Below are 20,563 nucleotides of genomic sequence, written 5' to 3'. Positions count from 1 at the left end.
TCCCAGTTCCTACTCTTCAATTGGCTACGAAAACGTCCACAAAGATCCAGTGTGTAATTTATAGACAGTCTGGTTTCGGCACCACTCAAACATTTGATCAACAAATTTTAAGATATATTGAACCATTTATAGAATACAACGATTGTTATGAGCATAAGCTTTCCAAAGCACATGGATGGCATTGGGTGAACTGCACGAATCTCATCTGACAAACATACCATGCAATATTTCTAGAACGGAAATAGATAACTTTGTTACCGAAACTTAAAACACCTTTTCGCTCAGTTCTCTACATTTCATACGCAGCAATGTATGACCTGAAATGAATTAAACTCAAACTCTATGCAGTGTATATTTAGCTGCAAACTTTCGTAGAATGTGTTACTTAATATTAAGGCATCACAATAACTATAATTAATAACGAAAGATATGGAATCTCTCATGTATCAAAAATATAATGCTGTAAGGTGCAAGATTTTTTTTTTACTGCATAGTTCCTTAAACTCATGCATCAAGTATTTTATAGCAGCCAGCACAAGCGCTCTAATGCTTTGTCAAGAAGCCTCATAGCTGTCTTTGTTGCTGTTGCCGTCACATGTGCTGCTGTGATGAGTTTCGAAAACTTTTGAAGTCGAACGCCATTTACGTCGGAGGGCAAACAGACACTGTTGTCGCTAACCTAGGACACTTACGTAGCTATACCTGCAGTCGTGTTTCGTTGGGTGAAAGTGTCACCCACTGTCACTGGCTTCTATTTCCCATGTAGCAAACCGTCTAACTCAGAAGAGTAGCCCTTTTATACCCCGATAAGGTAGGAGATGTTTCCGCCAAGTAACAGGCCACTTGAGACGAAATAGTTCATCTAAATCAGAAGTCAAAGTACTTCATGCAACCAGATGTGAGAGGACTTTCGACCTTCTTTAAAAAAACACATCAATTTATTCAAGTCATTACAAAATGTGGTAAAATGACAAATAAGTGCTTTAGAATGTATACACTACTGAACATTATGATGTTTCTTGTGGTACAAAATCGACTGATAGTGCCAAAACTATCGCTTGCCAAAATAATATGCCACCTGGACTCTGACAACTGGTCGTTCACCAGTGAACAACCTGGCCCCGTGCAAAACCTAAGGACCAAAGTAATTTTCGCATTGTGAGGCACTGCGAAATAATATGGATCGATAAACCTGCTAGGATATAGTACATGTTGACCGCCAAAATGACCATGATCGACAATGTTAAGAGGGTACGCTTAACAATCGAACATGACCGTTCTAGTGGGACAGGTTGTAAGCAGGCTGTTTAGGTTTTTATGTTGGTAACGTCACGTAGCGCTCTGTACGAAAATCACTAGCTGTGCTGTGTGAAGTGTGTGGCTGGTTCGCATTGTTGGAATATTCGCTATTGTAGTGTTGGGCAGTTGGATGTGAACAGCGCGTAGCGCTGCGGAGTTGGAGTGAGCCGCCAGCAGTGGTGGATGTGGGGAGAGAAATGGCAGAATTTTGAGAGCCGACGATCTGGACGCCTGTCCATCAGAAAGAGTAAATTTGTAATATTGGATATCATGAACTGATATATATATGACGACTATTGAACATTATTAAGGTAAATACATTGTTTGTTCTCTATCAAAATCTTTCATTTGCTAACTATGCCTATCAGTAGTTAGTGCCTTCAGTAGTTTGAATCTTTTATTCAGCTGGCAGTGATGGCGCACGCTGTATTGCAGTAGTTCGAGTAACGAAGATTTTTGTGAGGCAAGTGATTCATGAAAGGTATAGGTTATTGTAAGTCAGGACCATTCTTTTGTAGGGATTATTGAAAGTCAGATGGCGTTGCGCTAAAAAAATATTGTGTTGAGTTTAGTGATGATCAGAATAAGTAAAGAGAGAAATGTCTGAGTACGTTCAGTTTTGCTCAGCTGTTTGAAAAATCACGTAACGTAAGGGGTTTACCAGCACAGTAATTCATAAATTTTTCTATGGGGACGTTAGAGTTACAAGGTGTTATTATGTGGGGAATTATAATCTTGCAAGGACTCAATGACCAACAAATCTTTCAACACAGTACGCTCATCCGTCAACGATATCGTCACACCGTTGCATTCGGCCCTGACTACATGTATATACGGATGACAATGCGCGACCGCATCCAACAGGGCCGGTGCCGGAGCTCTTGGAACGAGAGCATATTCGACGACTGGACCAGCCTGCCCGTTGCCCCGATTTAAATCCCGTCGAACACGTGTAGAATGTGTTGGAAAGACGTATTGCAGCACGTCAACACGCACCAAAGATCATCTAGCAGTTGTTCATCTTGCTGGTGGAGGAATAGAACGCTCTGCCACAAACGCTACTTACCTAACACGTGGCCACTTTGAGAAAGCGTTGCATAGTACGTAGTGCCGCCCGTGGTGATCACACATTCTACACTACTGGCCATTAAAATTGCTACACCAAGAAGAAATGTAGATGATAAACGGGTATTCATTGGACAAATATATTATACTGGAACTGACATGTGATTACATTTTCACGCAATTTGGGTTCATAGATCAAGAGAAATCAGTAGCCAGAACAACCACCTCTGGCCGTAATAACGGCCTTGAAGCGCCTGGGCATTGAGTCAAAGAGAGCTTGGATGCCGTGCACAGGTACAGCTGCCCATGCAGCTTCAACACGATACCACAATTCACCAAGAGTAGTGACTGGCGTATTGTGACGAGCCAGTTGCTCGGCCACCATTGACGAGACGTTTTCAATTGGTGAGAGATCTGGGGAATGTGCTGGCCAGAGCAGCAGTCGAACATTTTCTGTATCCAGAAGGGATGTGCAGGACCTGCAACATGCGGTCGTGCGTTATCCTGCTGAAATGTAGGGTATCGCAGGGATCGAATGAAGGGTAGAGCTACGGGTCGTAAACCGGCTGAAATGTAATGTCCACTGTTGAAAGTGCCGTCATTGCGAACAAGAGGTGACCGAGACGTGTAGCCAAAGGCACCCCATACCTTCACACCGGGTGATACGCCAGCATGGCGATGACGAATACACGCTTCCAATGTATGTTCACCGCGATGTCGCCAAACACGGATGCGACCATCATGATGCTGTAAAAAGAACCTGGATTCATCCGAAAAAATGACGTTTTGCCATCGCGCACCCAGGTTCGTCGTTGAGTACACCATCGCAGGCGCTCCTGTCTGTTATGCAGCGCCAAGTGTAACCGCAGCCACTGTCTCCGAGCTGATAGTCCGTGCTGCTGCAAGCGTCGTCGAACTGTTCGTGCAGGTGGTTGTTGTCTTGCAAACGTCCCCATCTGTTGACTCAGGGATCGAGACGTGGCTGCACGATCCGTTACAGCCATGCGGATAAGATGCCTGTCATCTCGACTGCTAGTGATACGAGGCCGTTGGGATCCAGCACGGCGTTCCGTAGTACTCTCCTGAACCCACCGATTCCATATTCTCCTAACAGTCATTGGATCTCGACCAACGCGAGCAGCAATGTCGCGATACGATAAACCGCAATTGCGATAGGCTACAATCCGACCTTTATCAAAGTCGGAAACGTGATGGTACGCATCTCTCCTCCTTACACGACGCATCACAACAACGTTTCACCAGGCAACGCCAGTCAACTGCTGTTTGTGTATGAGAAATCGATTGGAAACTTTCCTCATGTCAGCTCGTTGTAGGTGTCGCCACCGCCGCCACCCTTGTGTGAATACCCTGACAAGCTAGTCATTTGCATATCACAGCATCTTCTTCCTGTCGGATAAATTTCGCGTCTGTAGCACGTCATCTTCGTGGTGTAGCAATTTTAATGGCCAGTAGTGTATGAAGAAGCAGATCATCTCTCTGTGGAGAACAGGAAATGTGAATGTCACCGTGTTAGAAGACCAGTTCATCACAACCAACACCAAAGTGGAAAAAGGAAAAATTACTCGACAGCTCAGTTTTTGACATCTTGCACAAAATTCTGAACTCTACATGAGTCGCCCGGTTTTTGATCTGCGACTGCTTCACACCAGTTCAAAAACTCCGCCGAATGGAGGCAACAGCGGAAATTTTGCAGCAGTGTCATGCCAGTCCAGATGACTTCCTAGCCGTCTCATCACCAGGAATGAGGGCTGTATAACAATGACCCAGAGAGAAAGGAGCAGAGCAAGCAATAGAATAGCGTAGATTCACCGTTAGCGGAAAAAGGCCAAGACCTAAGTATCATTAAGCAAAATTGTGAGTATTTTTTGGGACTGCTGCGGTTTGGTTGCAACAGATCACACTCGACGCAGGATTGTTCTTCTGAAAACTCTTCATGAGGTTATGGAATGATGTGAGGACGAAGCGTCGCGGCAAGCTGTCCTGTGGCCGTTTTTGAATCATGGCAACGTGTGGGCAAGCAAGTGAGGATTTACCGCATCCGCCATCACTTTTTAGATATACGGTTAACCGTTGTGTCAACCATCGGGGCCTAGAGCGTAGGGGTGACGTCACGAGATGTTGTGCACCCATTTTAAAGCCGATAAAGGAATATTCTGTAGTAAATATAAGTAGTGTTCAAATGAAAAGGAGCGAAATGAATATCCAACAATTCAATAAAAATTTTCTGGGTTTATGACCGCGTTGTCAATCCATATAAAACTACTGACGTTTCGGTCCCTCTTGCAAGCGACCTTCTTTAGGCTGTTTTTATTTACTGCTGAATGAGGAACTTTTGTCTCTTATATTCGTGCAGACATGACTGTTATCTAATTCTGATAGGCTGTTTAGGCTGAAGGGGAGGGATGTTAGAAGTCTTTAATGGTGTTTTTCTTATTTCTTTTCATTGGTGGAAATCCGACGTTTTGATTGATGTTTGCATTACAGCTTGTCACTGGTGGAAATCGGCGAATGGAAAACCAGGTGGCAGCTGTGACGTATCGTTGTTTCCCTGCGTTCCAGCGCCGGCGGAGGCGCGCCAGTTCTCTATGGACCTGCGGCCGCTGTGGTCTCCCACATATTCGACTAAGAGATCACGCCAAGTGGCAGAACGCCAGGATGAGTGCGGCAAACATATTGAATTTGCTACTGGTGAAGCAGTCTCTTACTTTCGGGAGGAAGAGTAGAGAGGCAATAGAAATAGCCAAGTGACCAGCCAACATGAACAGAGAAGACGGGTACCGACTTCCGACTGCTACCAGCAACAACAGCGTTATGGTATGACAGGTCACGTGAAGCAACACATACAGGCGTGCGGGAGACCGCAGCGGCAGCAGGTACATAGAGTACTGGCGCGCCTCGGCCGGTGCTAGAAAGCAGGGAAACAATGCCCCTCTTTTCGTGGAGACCGGCAGTGTTTGTGCGATGAACTGAGACCAGGTCAGCCACAGTAATCACGGCCAAATTGATCGACAAGGTGAACGACCTAGTGAGATGTGATTGGAGTGTCACAATGCGAATGTTGCCGGTGATGGTGGGGGCCTGTGTCGGGACAGTATGGATTGGTTGGTTGGTTGGTTTGGGGAAGGAGACCAGACAGCGTGGTCATCGGTCTCATCGGATTAGGGAAGGATTGGGAAGGAAGTCGGCCGTGCCCTTTTCAGAGGAACCATCCCGGCATTTGCCTGGAGTGATTTAGGGAAATCACGGAAAACCTAAATCAGGATGGCCGGACGCGGGATTGAACCGTCGTCCTCCCGAATGCGAGTCCAGTGTTTAACCACTGCGCCACCCCGCTCGGTGACAGTATGGACAATTGTGCACATCACATAGGGTTACCGGAAGGTATGCGCCCAACGAGTTCCGAAGAAGCTTAACGAACTACAATAGGAACTGCGTATGGGGCTAGCACAGCAACACCTGTTCCGCTATGACGAAGACTCTGCTTTCCTGGAGCGGATCGTCGCCGGTGAGGAAAGTTGGTGCTTCCCTCCGAAACAGCGGCAAAGTGCGACAGCATGCAATGGAGGTATGCGTAGTCACTTCCCTCTAAAAATTTCCAAGCTGTGCCCTCAGCAGGAGAGGTGACGTTCACCGTCTTTTGCGGCGTCCAAAGTTCGAAACTCATCGAATTCCTCGAGTGCGGAGAAACCATTAACAGTGACATGTAGTGTGAGACACTCTGTTGCTTACACAAATCCATGAAGAGCAAACAGGCTGGGATGATCACGGATCGAGTGAGTTCCCTCCACAGTAATGCTTGTCAAAATGACTCTGAGCACTATGGGACTTAACATCTGAGGTCATCAGTCCTCTAGAACTTAGAACTACTTAAACCTAACTAACCTAAGGACGTCACACATATCCATGCCCGAGGCTGGATTCGAACCCGTGACCGTAGCGTCGTGTGGTTCCGCACTGAAGCGCCTAGAACCGCTCGGCCAACCCGGCTGGCAGTAATACTTGTCCACTCGTCTACAAGGACACACAAAGTGTAATGACTGGAATCAAGTGGGAGTTGATTGAGCTTCCTACAGCCCAGTCATGTCGCCCTGCGACTTCCATGTGTTTGGTCCACTAAAAAATATCTCAAAGGAAAGCTCTTCAACTCGGATGGCGAACTGAAGGAGACTGTGTAGGACCACCTCCAGCCACAGACATTCTGAGTACATGCAACCGCAATAGGATAGTTGTGCTCTCCCCTCTGATGATTATTTAATAAAAACTTTTATTATACCCACTGTGTTGCTTCGTACCTTTCTCTTTTGAACGGCCGGCCGCGGTGGCTGTGCGGTTCTAGGCACATCAGACCGGAACCGCGTGACTGCTACGGTCGCAGGTTCGAATCCTGTCTCGGGAATGGATGTATGTGATGTCCTTAGGTTAGTTAGGTTTAAGTAGTTCTAATTTCTAGGGGACTGATGACCTCAGATGTTGAGCCCCATAGTGCTCAGAGCCATTTGAACCATTTTTTCTTTTGAACACCCCTCATGTAATGTGGTCAACGCGTAGGCTTACCGCATACCAAGAAGGGATGTTTTTGCAAAATTTTTTTCAAAATTAAAAATATACTTTTGGAGATATTGGCGTGTTTTCGATGCGTTTAAGACCGCTAGGAAATGGCGCTAGTTGTAATTCAACGGCACATTGTATTTCACATACAGCAAGCGCTCCCGCTACCCACGTGAAAATATCTTTCAGTTTAATCAAGTTATTCTGAAATCAACAATTTGACTAAGTATGTTATGACCTGTTTATATTAAGTACCCTTCATTTCAAGCCACCAAGTATAAATATTTTGAGATGTAGTAATGGCTCTGAGCACTATGAGACTTAACATCTGAGGTCATCAGTCCTCTTAGAACTTAGAACTACTTAAACCTAACTAACCTAAAGACATCACACACATCCATGCACGAGGCAGGATTCGAACCTGCGACCGTAGCGGTCGCGCCGTGCCAGACTGAAGCGCCTAGAACCGCTCGGCTGAGATGCAGTACTTTATAGAAGTTCGTAGCGTGGTTTTCAGCCACTGTAAAGTTATTACTCCAGCAAAAATGAATCCTTCATGATTTCTTTCAGAGGCCGCAGCCGATATGCCACGTCTTTAGTATACCGCTTTGCCCTTGTTTTGCAGAATAGGCTGATGCTTTCCGCTGAAGTTCACGCACAAAAAGACGGCGGAATGGTAAAAAATTATAAATCGATAGCGTAAACACGGATGGGAACGCTTTGAGAGCTCTAGTTGGTTGGATGAACCGTATTTTGCTCGGGATGAAAGCTGACACTCACTAGCGAATTGAGGGCTGCGTGGCGCCACAGTCTGCCGTCCGCACAACCAGATGAAAGCTGTGTCCCTCGCCGGCCAGAAGTAAGTAGTGGTGGTACAAAGGAATATCCCATCATGGCGCTACTCTGCGCTCTGCCTCGAAAACGTGTGTGAAGTTAGAACGTTTTTCATTCTGCTAGACGGCGGACTTAAGAAGAATTTGCTCACTGGATTTAGGATTCTAAATTTTGTCGAGTAGCTGGAGCACTGTAAATCTTATAATCTGTTTCGTAAGTAACTTCAAAGAGTATTACCGTCTCGTTGTGGATTCATTTCATTTTAAGGAACTTTAATTAAACTTCATGCTTTTACAGGAATCCATTTCAAGGCGAGATATTATAAGAATTTCGCCAACATAAATTGCAATTTCTCGGTCTGTTTACATAGCTATGATGAGTACTGGTTCTAAATGTCAACAGTGAGGGCAGAACTATATTGTGTCATCGCATAAGCAACTCCTGTAAAGAACTAATGTATTTTTGAAGAGTTTGTCTTAGAATAACATTTATTTTTAAGGTTATTTACGTGTTGTTTAAATACCCATTCTTGGTTATATGGCACTAAATGAAGCCTCCAGTATTTTACATTTTATCACTGAAAATCACATATTTTTGTGCTGTTTTTTTGAACAGTGCTCATAAACTAACGGCTAGAGAAGTGAAGTTCACGTTCCGAAAAACAGAGCACAGATAGTCCCAGTCTTCAAGAAGGGTCGTCGAGCAGATGCGCAAAACTATAGACCTATATCTCTTACGTCGATCTCTTGTAGAATTTTAGAACATGTTTTTTGCTCGCGTATCATGTCATTTCTGGAAACCCAGAATCTACTATGTAGGAATCAACATGGATTCCGGAAACAGCGATCGTGTGAGACCCAACTCGCCTTATTTGTTCATGAGACCCAGAAAATATTAGATACAGGCTCCCAGGTAGATGCTATTTTTCTTGACTTCCGGAAGGCGTTCGATACAGTTCCGCACTGTCGCCTGATAAACAAAGTAAGAGCCTACGGAATATCAGACCAGCTGTGTGGCTGGATTGAAGAGTTTTTAGCAAACAGAACACAGCATGTTGTTATCAATGGAGAGACGTCTACAGACGTTAAAGTAACCTCTGGCGTGCCACAGGGGAGTGTTATGGGACCATTGCTTTTCACAATATATATAAATGACTTAGTAGATAGTGTCGGAAGTTCCATGCGGCTTTTCGCGGATGATGCTGTAGTATACAGAGAAGTTGCTGCATTAGAAAATTGTAGCGAAATACAGGAAGATCTGCAGCGGATAGGCACTTGGTGCAGGGAGTGGCAACTGACCCTTAACATAGACAAATGTAATGTATTGCGAATACATAGAAAGAAGGATCCTTTATTGTATGATTATGTGATAGCGGAACAAACACTGGTAGCAGTTACTTCTGTAAAATATCTGGGAGTATGCGTACGGAACGATTTGAAGTGGAATGATCATATAAAACTAATTGTTGGTAAGGCGGGTACCAGGTTGAGATTCATTGGGAGAGTGCTTAGAAAATGTAGTCCACCAACAAAGGAGGTGGCTTACAAAACACTCGTTCGACCTATACTTGAGTATTGCTCATCAGTGTGGGATCCGTACCAGGTCGGGTTGACGGAGGAGATAGAGAAGATCCAAAGAAGAGCGGCGCGTTTCGTCACTGGGTTATTTGGTAACCGTGATAGCGTTACGGAGATGTTTAATAAACTCAAGTGGCAGACTCTGCAAGAGAGGCGCTCTGCATCGCGGTGTAGCTTGCTCGCCAGGTTTCGAGAGGGTGCGTTTCTGGATGAGGTATCGAATATATTGCTTCCCCCTACTTATACTTCCCGAGGAGATCACGAATGTAAAATTAGAGAGATTAGAGCGCGCACGGAGGCTTTCAGACAGTCGTTCTTCCCGCGAACCATACGCGACTGGAACAGGAAAGGGAGGTAATGACAGTGGCACGTAAAGTGCCCTCCGCCACACACCGTTGGGTGGCTTGCGGAGTATCAATGTAGATGTAGATGTAGATGTAGTATCGCTGTAGCAAGAATATTTTCACATAGAAGTAAAAAATACACTCGATAGGGGTAAAAGGAAGTCTGCAACTCTGACATTCAATGCTGGGATTTACATTTTTCTTTACCACAACTCAGAAAAAAATTTGATTTGGACTAGCACTGTATAATTTATTCGAGGTACAGAAAAGTCGCCATCGCCATAGTCCTATAGCTTTTTCTCTTACTAATCTTCTTGCTTAGTAGCAGTTTTAGTTTAGTTTAGTTTTAGTTATGTCATGTTCTGTAAATCATTTTTCCGATTATTTTATCGGTATGATGCAGAACAAGTCTGATTACAAGATACATATACAAACAGGAATAGTGCTAATATTAATATTAGTGAAATTTTTAGTTCTACACATGCAACTACATTTAGAGGTACAATACTTTTTTTTGCCAATTCTGAAACAGAAATTCGTCCATGGAGTAGAAGGACCTGTCCAAAAGAAATGATTTTAAACTGGATTTAAAACTTGATCTGCTACCTGCCAGACACTTTATGTTGTCGGGCAAATGATCAAAGGTTCTTGTTGCTGAATAATGTACTCCTTTTTGAGCAACTGACAGGTTCAATAACGGATGGGAAAGGTCATTTTCCTCTCTAGTGTTGTGCGTATGAACATCACTGCTCTTCGCGAATTGAGATGGATTATTTGTAACGAATTTCATTAGCGAATATATGAATTCTGATGGTGCAGTTAAGATACCTAACTCCTTGAAAAGGTGCCTAGATAATGTCATTTGGTGAACACAACTAATTATTCTCACTGATCTCTTTTGTGCAATCAGTACTTTATGTCTAAGTGGTGAATTACCCCAGAAACCTATTCCATAAGACATTATTGAGTGGAAATATGCAATCGGCTGATCTGTTTATTACCAAGACTAGCGATTATACGAAGAGCGAAAGAAGCTGAACTTAGTTGTTTGAGAAGCTCAGTAATACGCTACTTCCAGTTCAAGCTGTCATCAATGTGAACACCCAAAAATTAGGAGAAATCTATCCTGTTAACTGAGCCCTGTTCATATGCTGCATCAATTGCCGGTATGACTCTATTCGGTGTACAGAACTGGATATAGTGAGTTTTTTCAAAATTAAGGGAGGGTCCATTTTCTGAGAACCACTTAATAATTCTTTGAAAGACATCCTTAACAATATCTTCAGCTGATTTTTCTGGAATGGTATTTATTTAACACTCGTGTCATCTGCAAAAAGTACTAGTTCCGCTTGCTGAACGTTAAGTTAGAGGTCATTCACATGAATAAGAAACAACAAAGGACCTAAAATTGAACCCTCTGGGTCTCCCTTTGTGATAACTCCCCATTCACTAGAATTTACCACCCTCCCAACATTATCTGTGCTATTCAGCGCAACATTTTGCTTTCTGTGCGTTAAGTATGATTCAAACCAGCTGTGTATATAGCCTTCAATTCCATAAAACCTGAGTTTTTTAAGAGTGTGACATGATCCACACAACAAATGCCTTGGAGAGATCATAAAAATCACCAACTGGCGATAATTTGTTATTTAGGGCTTGTACTGTTTGATTGGTAAATGTGTAGATAGCATTCTCAGTCGAGTAACCCTTCCGGAATCCAAACTGTGACATGCTGAGTAAATTATTTTCACTTAAATGTGAGACTGCTCTTGTATACATAACTTTCTCGAGTATTTTGGAAAATGAAATCAACAATGAGATTGGTCTATAATTATTGAAGTTACTCTTGTCCCCTTTCTTACTAAGAGGTTTGACAATTGCGTATTTCAATCTGTCTGGAAACATTCCCTGTGCCAGTGAAGCATTACATATATTGCTAACGACTCCACTTATTAAATTAGAACAACACGTCAAAATTCTGTTAGAGACTCCATCAACACAATATGAACTCTTGCTTTTCAGTATATTTATCATTCCCTTAATTTCAGTGGGGGATGTTGGTGCTATTTCTAAAAGCCTTATGTCCTGGGGAATGACATTTTTAACATATTTTTTTGCTTATTCAGCTGAACCCTTTAACCTTATTTTTGCTGCTACATTCAGAAAGTGATTGTTCAAAATACTTGCAACTTGTGAATTATCACTCAAAACACCATCATTTAGCTTTATTGCTATGGTATGCTGTGCACTGTCAGGCTCCCCCGTCTCCTGTTCGGCAATATTCCATATAGCTTTAATCTTATTATCCGCATTATTAATTTCTGTCAGAACACATAAGCTTCTCGACTTCTTAATGACTTTCCTTAAAATATTACACTATCTTTTGTAGTAATCAAGTAACTTCGGATCCTGACTGATTCTGGCCTGTCCATATATTTCCTTCTTCATCTTACACGATATCTTAATTCGCGTAGTAATCCATGATCACTGGCTATTGAAAAATTGTCGTCTTTTTCGTCTATTTCTTGGTCTATATCATCGACTATACAGATCGTAGAAGGACGAAAGTAACGAGAAATAGCAGAAATGAGAACGGCGAAGAACTTAACATCAGGGTTGAGCGTCACAGAGCTGATGAAGTTGAGGAATTCTATTACCTAGACAGCAAAAATAACAAACAATGGACGGAGCAAACTGTCTGTGGCAAAAAGGGCGTTCCTGGCCAAGAGAAGTCTACTAATATTAAATATAGGCCTTGAATTGAGGAAGAAGTCTCTGAGAATGTACGTCTGGAGCACAGAATTTAATGGTAGTGAAACACGGGCTGTGGAAAAACGGGAACACAAGAGAAAGTATTTGAGATGTGGTGCTACAGCCTAATGTTGAAAATTAGGTGGACTGATAAGGTAATTAATGAGGAGGTTCTGCGCAGAACCGGAGAGCAAAAGGAATATGTGGAAAACTCTTACATTGAGATGCTACAGAATGATAGGACATCTGTTAAGACATCAGAGAATGACTTCCATAATACTTGAAGTAGCTGTAAAGGGCAAAAACTGTAGACGACACAGACAATGCAGCACATTCAACAAATAATTGAGAAAGTAGGTTGCATGTGCTACTCTGAGATGAAGAGGCTGACACAGGAGAGGAATTAGTGGCGGGCCGCGTCAAACCAGTCAGAGACTGATGACTCAAAAATCTTTCTAACAATTTCATCAAACGTAGAATAGAACTTACAAATTCCTCCGAACAAATTTTCTACTACACCAATCAAAACAGGTAAGTAGTTCACGAGACGCAGTCTAGGAAACCCCAATAGCAGAAAAAAATACGTGTCAGCAACAAACAAAGAAGGCTATAATAAAAACAACCGAGAGTAAAACACTGTGTAACCTCCCCCTCACTTATCGAACTTAATGACAGTGAAAAATTAAACCGCGTGTACCTAATGGAAATTTGGGAAAAGCAATCGTCACCGAAGTTAATCTGTCGGTAAAGAGGGAGGAAAGGGTTACATCTAAATGAAAGGAAAAATGCAAATGAAACTGGTGGAAATTAATTTTGAAAATGGGTAAAGTTAATGAAGAAAGTAAATGTGCGGCCGTTACGTTAACAATTAACTAGCGGTAATTAGATATTTGAGATTTGGGGGAAATTACGGTCGCCAGTCCTAAGGACAATTACTATAGTAACTGAAAAAGAAAGGTAATTACACATATAATTAGCACGAGAAGCGTGGCAACTGAAGGTTGACACGTGTAGTGTGAAAACTGAAAGTTTGTCAGAAGTAATAAATTTCGCTGCACTCTGACTTAATTTAGCAAAAGAATTAATAAAACCGGAAAATTGAAAGTTAATTTAGTGACTGAAGTTAATAGTGAGCTTTCTTTCTGAAGCACATCGAAATTCAGTGAAATACGGTTAGCCGTGGACTACCTCAACAATCATTTCAAAGGCAACTTGACTCTACGCAATTTAGAAACAAGAGATTTAACTTTGAACTTGAATTAAATGATTCTGAACAATTAACAATAGTAAAATTTAGTACGTACCAAGCTGAGCTGCAGTCACAGGTAAGCTAAAATATGCTAACAAAACTCGCACTCTTAATTTGTGCTCGTGTAATCTAAATATTGTAGCCAGCTATGAATACTTTAACTGAACCTTGAAATTAAAGCAGTGAAATCTAATTATATTATTTTAATGCTGGCGTTTGAATTTCAATGACACTCGGGTTCATTTCGGAAAACGAAGGGACCCTGCTTGGCAATGCAATTGGGACAATGAGCAACAAAGGTTCATGCTAAGTTGCTGTAATTTTGCGAGGCAAATGGAACAATTTGAAAAGCTGAGGTCTGCCATACAGTTCTGAAACTTTACGTGCTTTTAGTCTTCCTTGTTGGTTGATTGAAGGTTTGAAGCCGTCGATCGAGGAGGTGGCGACAGTCACTCATTGTCGGCCGTCGCTGTTGCAGAAGCTGGATGTTGGCGCGCCTTCTTCTCAACACGGTCACCAGACGAAACGGGCTCTTGATGTGCGCCAGCTAATGCTTCCCGTCCGCGACACCATGTCAGAAACTATCATCGCAAGTCGAGCGCAATTACATGCTGCCAAACCCCGAAAGCGCGGCAACTCGCGGGAGCTACACACAACACACCTGCTCCACTCGCTACTCCAGCCAGACTCCCTCTCTGCCCGCGCTCCACGCGGCAGAGTTCACACTACCAAAGATCCTACACACTTTGATTCTTCACAAGACCTATCGATGTAATCGTTCGATAGCAGTTTTCCCTAGGCAAGACCCAGCGTAAAAATACAAATAATATTCACAAAACAAACCAATTATACATCGACATAAACGCATATATATACAAATAGTAAAACAATTACAATACACAAAGACACAGAAATATTATATATTCAGGTACCAAAAATAAGGAAAACAAATTATAGTACAATAGATGGAAATAGGAGGATATGCATTTCCGGCGTTACACGTGCCCCACATTGTCTGAGGATGTTCGTGTAACGTAAACAGACTCAGAAAAATGTCCCAAAAAAGAAACAGCGGAAATGCATATGCTCAAAACATCAACAAAATTTAGCATTCGTCTAATTAACCATAAATCAATTTTTAGACCATAATAATTGAGTGGAGACACTCCTAATCTTATTCCACTCTGTCATCTTGCACAAAATAAAACAGGTTGACAACATATTAAAATTCATAGAAAATATAGAAAATGGTTTAGCTATTCCAAAATCATTAAAATTCGTAACACTATGAGAAATGGAATACAATTTACAAAATTAATCAGAGTACATGGTCATAAAAAACCGGTATATCAAGTATGCAAATTAATAATTAATTACATAGAATACACATTTTATATAACCTTTTCATAATTAATACTCTCGCCATGAGAGTCCACTTAAACGGCAAACGAGAAAATGATACACATTAGATCGAAAAAACATAAATATTGACAGCAGAATTCTTTCACATCAGCTGTCCGGGAAGAAAAACTATTCCGCCTTTCGTACCCGCAAGTAAAAAGAATGCCGAGAGCGGCACGGAGAGCCTACGGCGGCACAAGAGCCGACAGCGGCTCCGCCTCGTCAGTATTGTTGCGCCCGCCTGTGCGGCACGCTTGATCTCACTCGCCTGTCTAACGGCATTTCCAGAACGTCCGCTTCACTGAATTCTTTGGGAAAAACTCACTCCCGAGTAATCTCAAGGAGTCTATTAACACTATCACAGTGGATAACTCAACACTGTCCATCATCACACGCATGTACTAGCCTGAAATTTAAAGCAGCGTCTAAGTACATCGGCAATGACTAGTAAAACACACATTCATGAAATCTTACAGCTAGTTACAAAATCATATTTACATTCCTTAACCTACTGTGACTCAGCTGAAAACTCAAACTAGCAGCTTGGATTTTTAAATTGATTAATATTCAGTAACTCTTAAATCATTTAATCAACATAAATTACTTATTAATTACAACTTCTTTAATGACCTCTAGGTCAGGCAAAAGCATCGCCACATGGCACATCCTTAAATCTTACACTCTATATCTACATACTGTACAAATTACCCTATCTGTGGTGCTAATCAATCCTTGGTTATTACAATTTCAGGTCTACAATGTTCCGTAGACCTAATAGCTTTCCAGAGCTTGGATACTCTAAGCAATAAGCATTTGTGTGAGGTATACCAATGACTTTATATGGTCCATTATAAACAAACTTAAATTTAGAAATTTCATTGTCTATCTCGCTCGATTTTTCATGAGCTTTTACAAGTACTAAGTCTCCGATTGCAAACTTAGCAAAACGCGCTTTAGCGTCATGACGACGTATGCGAGCATCAGCTTTTAGCTTCATTACTTCTCGCAAACGATCTTTTTTCACACCAATACTAATGTCAATCCGTGGAGGGAATTTGATTATCTCTTCCACTAAACTTTTACTTCTGTCAATTCCGAGATTCCTCACATTACAGTAGTTCAAATTCATACCTACATCAATACCATTCGGCCAGTTAACAATGTGTATAGGCTGGTATTGCCTATGCACACCGTCTCCTGCCTCGTCAAAGCTAACTACTATTGTTTTATGTTGTGACGTACATGTCAAAGTTTTGCTTTCGCAATTAATCACTGCACGGTACTTTAATAGCCAATCTAACCCGATAATTACTTCCGTAGTTAAGTCTGGCACGACGACATACTCTTGCTCAAATCGTGCCCCACATATCTCGAAGTTGACAAAAATCTGTTTTGTGACCGGTTTACTGGCCTTCCCAGTAGCACCGATAATTTTCACTCCTGTTACTGGCATAACTACGATGCCAGGTCTGTCTTTCAGTAACTCAAATATTTTCCCAAATACAGCACTCAATTCTGCACTGGTGTCAATCAACACGTTTAGTTGTAGTTCGTGCATATTAACAGACACTACTATCTGTCTACACTTGTCCTCGACTGTTTCTTTATTTTCCCATAATAAATCCTCGTCTATATCCATGTCATTCCAGAAACAACCATCCGGCTTTGATCCTAAATTCGGCTTATCTGGTGGCTTTTTCAGCCTCTGTTCACATACAGTTTTAATTTCAACACGTTTGTCCTGAGGCTTAGTCTGTAGCTTCGCCTCCAATACCGAAACCTTTTCCTGTAACTCGTCAACTAGTGAGTGTTGTTTTGCTATCAATTCACTAATTGTCACCTTCGTTGATTCCACTTTGGTCAGATTGATCTCATCTGCCAATCTACCTGGAAGAATGTGCCCAGTAGCATCTGAAATTACTTCCTCTGGATCTGCGCAACCCACACTGCTACCGTCTGACCGTATAACGTCAGCTCTAACCTCATACACGCTGTAATCTACGTGCTTTTCTACCAATTGTTTCCGGCTATCACTAAAATTTTCGTAATCTTTCTCCTTAATACTCTCGCAATGTTTAAACTGGATGTTCGCGTCGGATGGGTCGGCTACTTCTACCACTACAACTTTCGGTAAAGTCTGCCGGTTAGGGCCAGAACTTTCCGTTACTACTTCAACATTCAACTCCTGCGGGACGAAACACGACGCATCTTGCTCGTGCTCCCCCTTAACATCAACTATTTCTAGTAAAGTCTGCCGGTTAGGGCCAGAACTTTCTATCACTTCACAAACACTATCTTCCTGCGGGACGAGACGCGGCAAATCCTGCCCGCGCTCCCCATAAACACTTCTCCCGTACAGGCCCCTATAATCTCTTAGTTCGTCGTATAAGCGACCGAACTGCCTTAACCAGACCTCATCCCTCTCTGCATCCCCTCGCTCGATGACGGACGTTTTATCCGACATCTGATCTTCTTTCAACACTTGCGAATCATTCTTAAACTCAATCTCCAGTTCCACTGTGGGTGTTACAGCTGCCACTTTATAATCGATTTCCGGAACACTGCTTAAATTGTTCTCACTGACAGTGAATGTATTTTCTACTGCCGTGTCTACAGCTGATCTACTACTAGTGGGCGCACTCCTTTCTCCTAACACTGGCACTCTCTCCCGCCGTTGATTATTCCGTACGGAATTTTCATAACGACGACACGTCGGTTTCCTACTGTTATTGGGCCGCCAAAATTTCTCCACGCCCGGTCGGCCCCTCACCGGCGCGGCTAATGGTTTCCCTGTCTCGTCCCAGCAGATACGCTCCCCGGATGCTGCTGAGGCGGCTGACCACACCCTCTGGCGTTATTACTATTCTGCGAAACCCGTATCACGCTAGTATGATACTGGTTTCCGCCACTCCTGTTATTATTTGCACTGTATCGATTGTCATTACGGCCCGAACCGCTATTGTTATTGCTGCCAAGATTGCGGTATGCCTTATTCCCATAGTTGTCGTTGTTGTGGTTGCTGTGGTACCCGTTGTTGTTACCACGGCCTCTACCACTGTCGCGATTATTGCGCCAATTGTCCTCGTCCTCAACTCTTTCCAGGAACTCATTGATTGTCCGGTAATTGCTTCCTACGTAGCGTTTTGTATCATCTGGAAGCTTCTTGTAGAGTTCCCTGACTATTTCGGATTCCGTGCGGCGATCACGCAAATATTCCAACTTGCGAATCCAGCCCTCACAAAACTCCCTCATCGAAACGCGCGAATTCGCATCGAAAGGCCTCGATACGACAAATTCGCGCCAGACACTTTGCTGTTTTTGCTCTGACCAGTATTCAGCCAGAAACAAATTTTTAAATTCGTCAAAAGTCAGGTTCGTAATGTTGAGGTTTAAGCCCCAACGCTTGGCATCACCAGCCAACACATCAATAACCGCATTAATTTTTCTCTCATTAATCCATGATCTGGGTAAAACTGTTTCACAATTTTTAATGAAATCCGTCGCGTGTATACCGCCTTTTTTCAAGGGGTCGAACCGCTCCTCTTTCGTCAACAATTCCGAACTATGTGCACAGATTGGCACATAGCTCTGTTTTTCGTCAAGTTTCCTTTCTAATTCCGACACGCTCGTAATCACTTGGCAAGTGGTTGTCGCAAGCGTTTCCACTTCCCTCTTTTTCTCTTCGCAGGTATTAGCCTGCTTCGTCACTTTGGTATCTACTTCGGATGCTAAAGCCTTTAAAGATTCCACCTTCTGTTGATCCTCTTTTCTCACTAATTGAATTTGTTCCGTCACCTTATTCTCGGTGATCGGAGCAACTGCGTCTCCTACACTTTTCTCGATTCTGCTAATTTCGGAATGAAAACGAGTATTTATGCTCGCAATTTCCGCCTGAACGCCCATCATTTCCTTTTTAAGATTACCGATTTCGGTATTAATCACGACAATATCGTCTTTGATTTTATCAACTTTTGTGTTAACAACTTCAACATTGTTGTTAACAACGTTAATAGCTTTGTTCTGATTGTCTAGCATTCGTTCAATTTTTTCAGACTGAGCTACTTGCTTGGCAGCCTGAGCTTCTTGCTTGGCAGCCTGAGCTTCTTGCTTGGCAGCCTGATCGTCTTGCTTGACAGACAGAGCTTTAATTTCTACCGATTGGCTCCTGATTTCGTTAGCCAAAACATTCAATAAATCAGTTAAATTCTCGGAAACTACCGGTTTTACTTCCATAGCGGCTTCCTCTTTAATTGTCCCCCCGTATTCGCCATCAAGGGATTCCGATTTGATTTTCACTTCCGATTCCGAAACAATTTCTAAAGTTTGGAATTCCATTTCTGCTCTTTGTTGCGTTTCGGCGGTCGCGTCTTTCATGCTAGCCGCCTGCCCCTGAACAATGGGTACCGTGGTGCGCGTTTCCCACTGTTCGACCGATTGTTCCGTATCCAAGTCTACCAAATTTTGTCAATTGTTGCCTTCACTCATTTTAATATTTTTCAATATAAATGCCAAATCTCAAATGTAATTAGGATTCCTCACGCTAATGTTCTCGCTGACGTATCGACTATTTCGTAACCAGTACTTTGTTACGAGATTTGCACAATGCAAAATTCGTGTCCAGAACAACCTCAAATCCGAAGATTGTCCTGTCACCAGGTCGCCACGTGTAACCTCCCCCTTTCTTATCGTCCTTAATGACAGTGAAAAATTAAACCGCGTGTACCTAATGGAAATTTGGGAAAAGCAATCGTCACCGAAGTTAATCTGTCGGTAAAGAGGGAGGAAAGGGTTACATCTAAATGAAAGGAAAAATGCAAATGAAACTGGTGGAAATTAATTTTGAAAAGGGGTAAAGTTAATGAAGAAAGTAAATGTGCGGCCGTTACGTTAACAATTAACTAGCGGTAATTAGATATTTGAGATTTGGGGGAAATTACGGTCGCCAGTCCTAAGGACAATTACTATAGTAACTGAAAAAGAAAGGTAATTACACATATAATTAGCACGAGAAGCGTGGCAACTGAAGGTTGACACGTGTAGTGTGAAAACTGAAAGTTTGTCAGAAGTAATAAATTTCGCTGCACTCTAACTTAATTTAGCAAAAGAATTAATAAAACCGGAAGATTGAAAGTTAATTTAGTGACTGAAGTTAATAGTGAGTTTTCTTTCTGAAGCACATCGAAATTCAGTGAAATACGGTTAGCCTTGGACTACCTCAACAATCATTTCAAAGGCAACTTGACTCCACGCAATTTAGAAACAAGAGATTTAACTTTGAACTTGAATTAAATGATTCTGAACAATTAACAATAGTAAAATTTAGTACGTACCAAGCTGAGCTGCAGTCACAGGTAAGCTAAAATATGCTAACAAAACTCGCACTCTTAATTTGTGCTCGTGTAATCTAAATATTGTAGCCAGCTATGAATACTTTAACTGAACCTTGAAATTAAAGCAGTGAAATCTAATTATAT

Source organism: Schistocerca piceifrons, chromosome 2, assembly GCF_021461385.2.
Source record: "Schistocerca piceifrons isolate TAMUIC-IGC-003096 chromosome 2, iqSchPice1.1, whole genome shotgun sequence".
Taxonomy (NCBI): Eukaryota; Metazoa; Arthropoda; class Insecta; order Orthoptera; family Acrididae; genus Schistocerca; species Schistocerca piceifrons.
Note: the sequence above shows the minus strand (reverse complement) of the source record.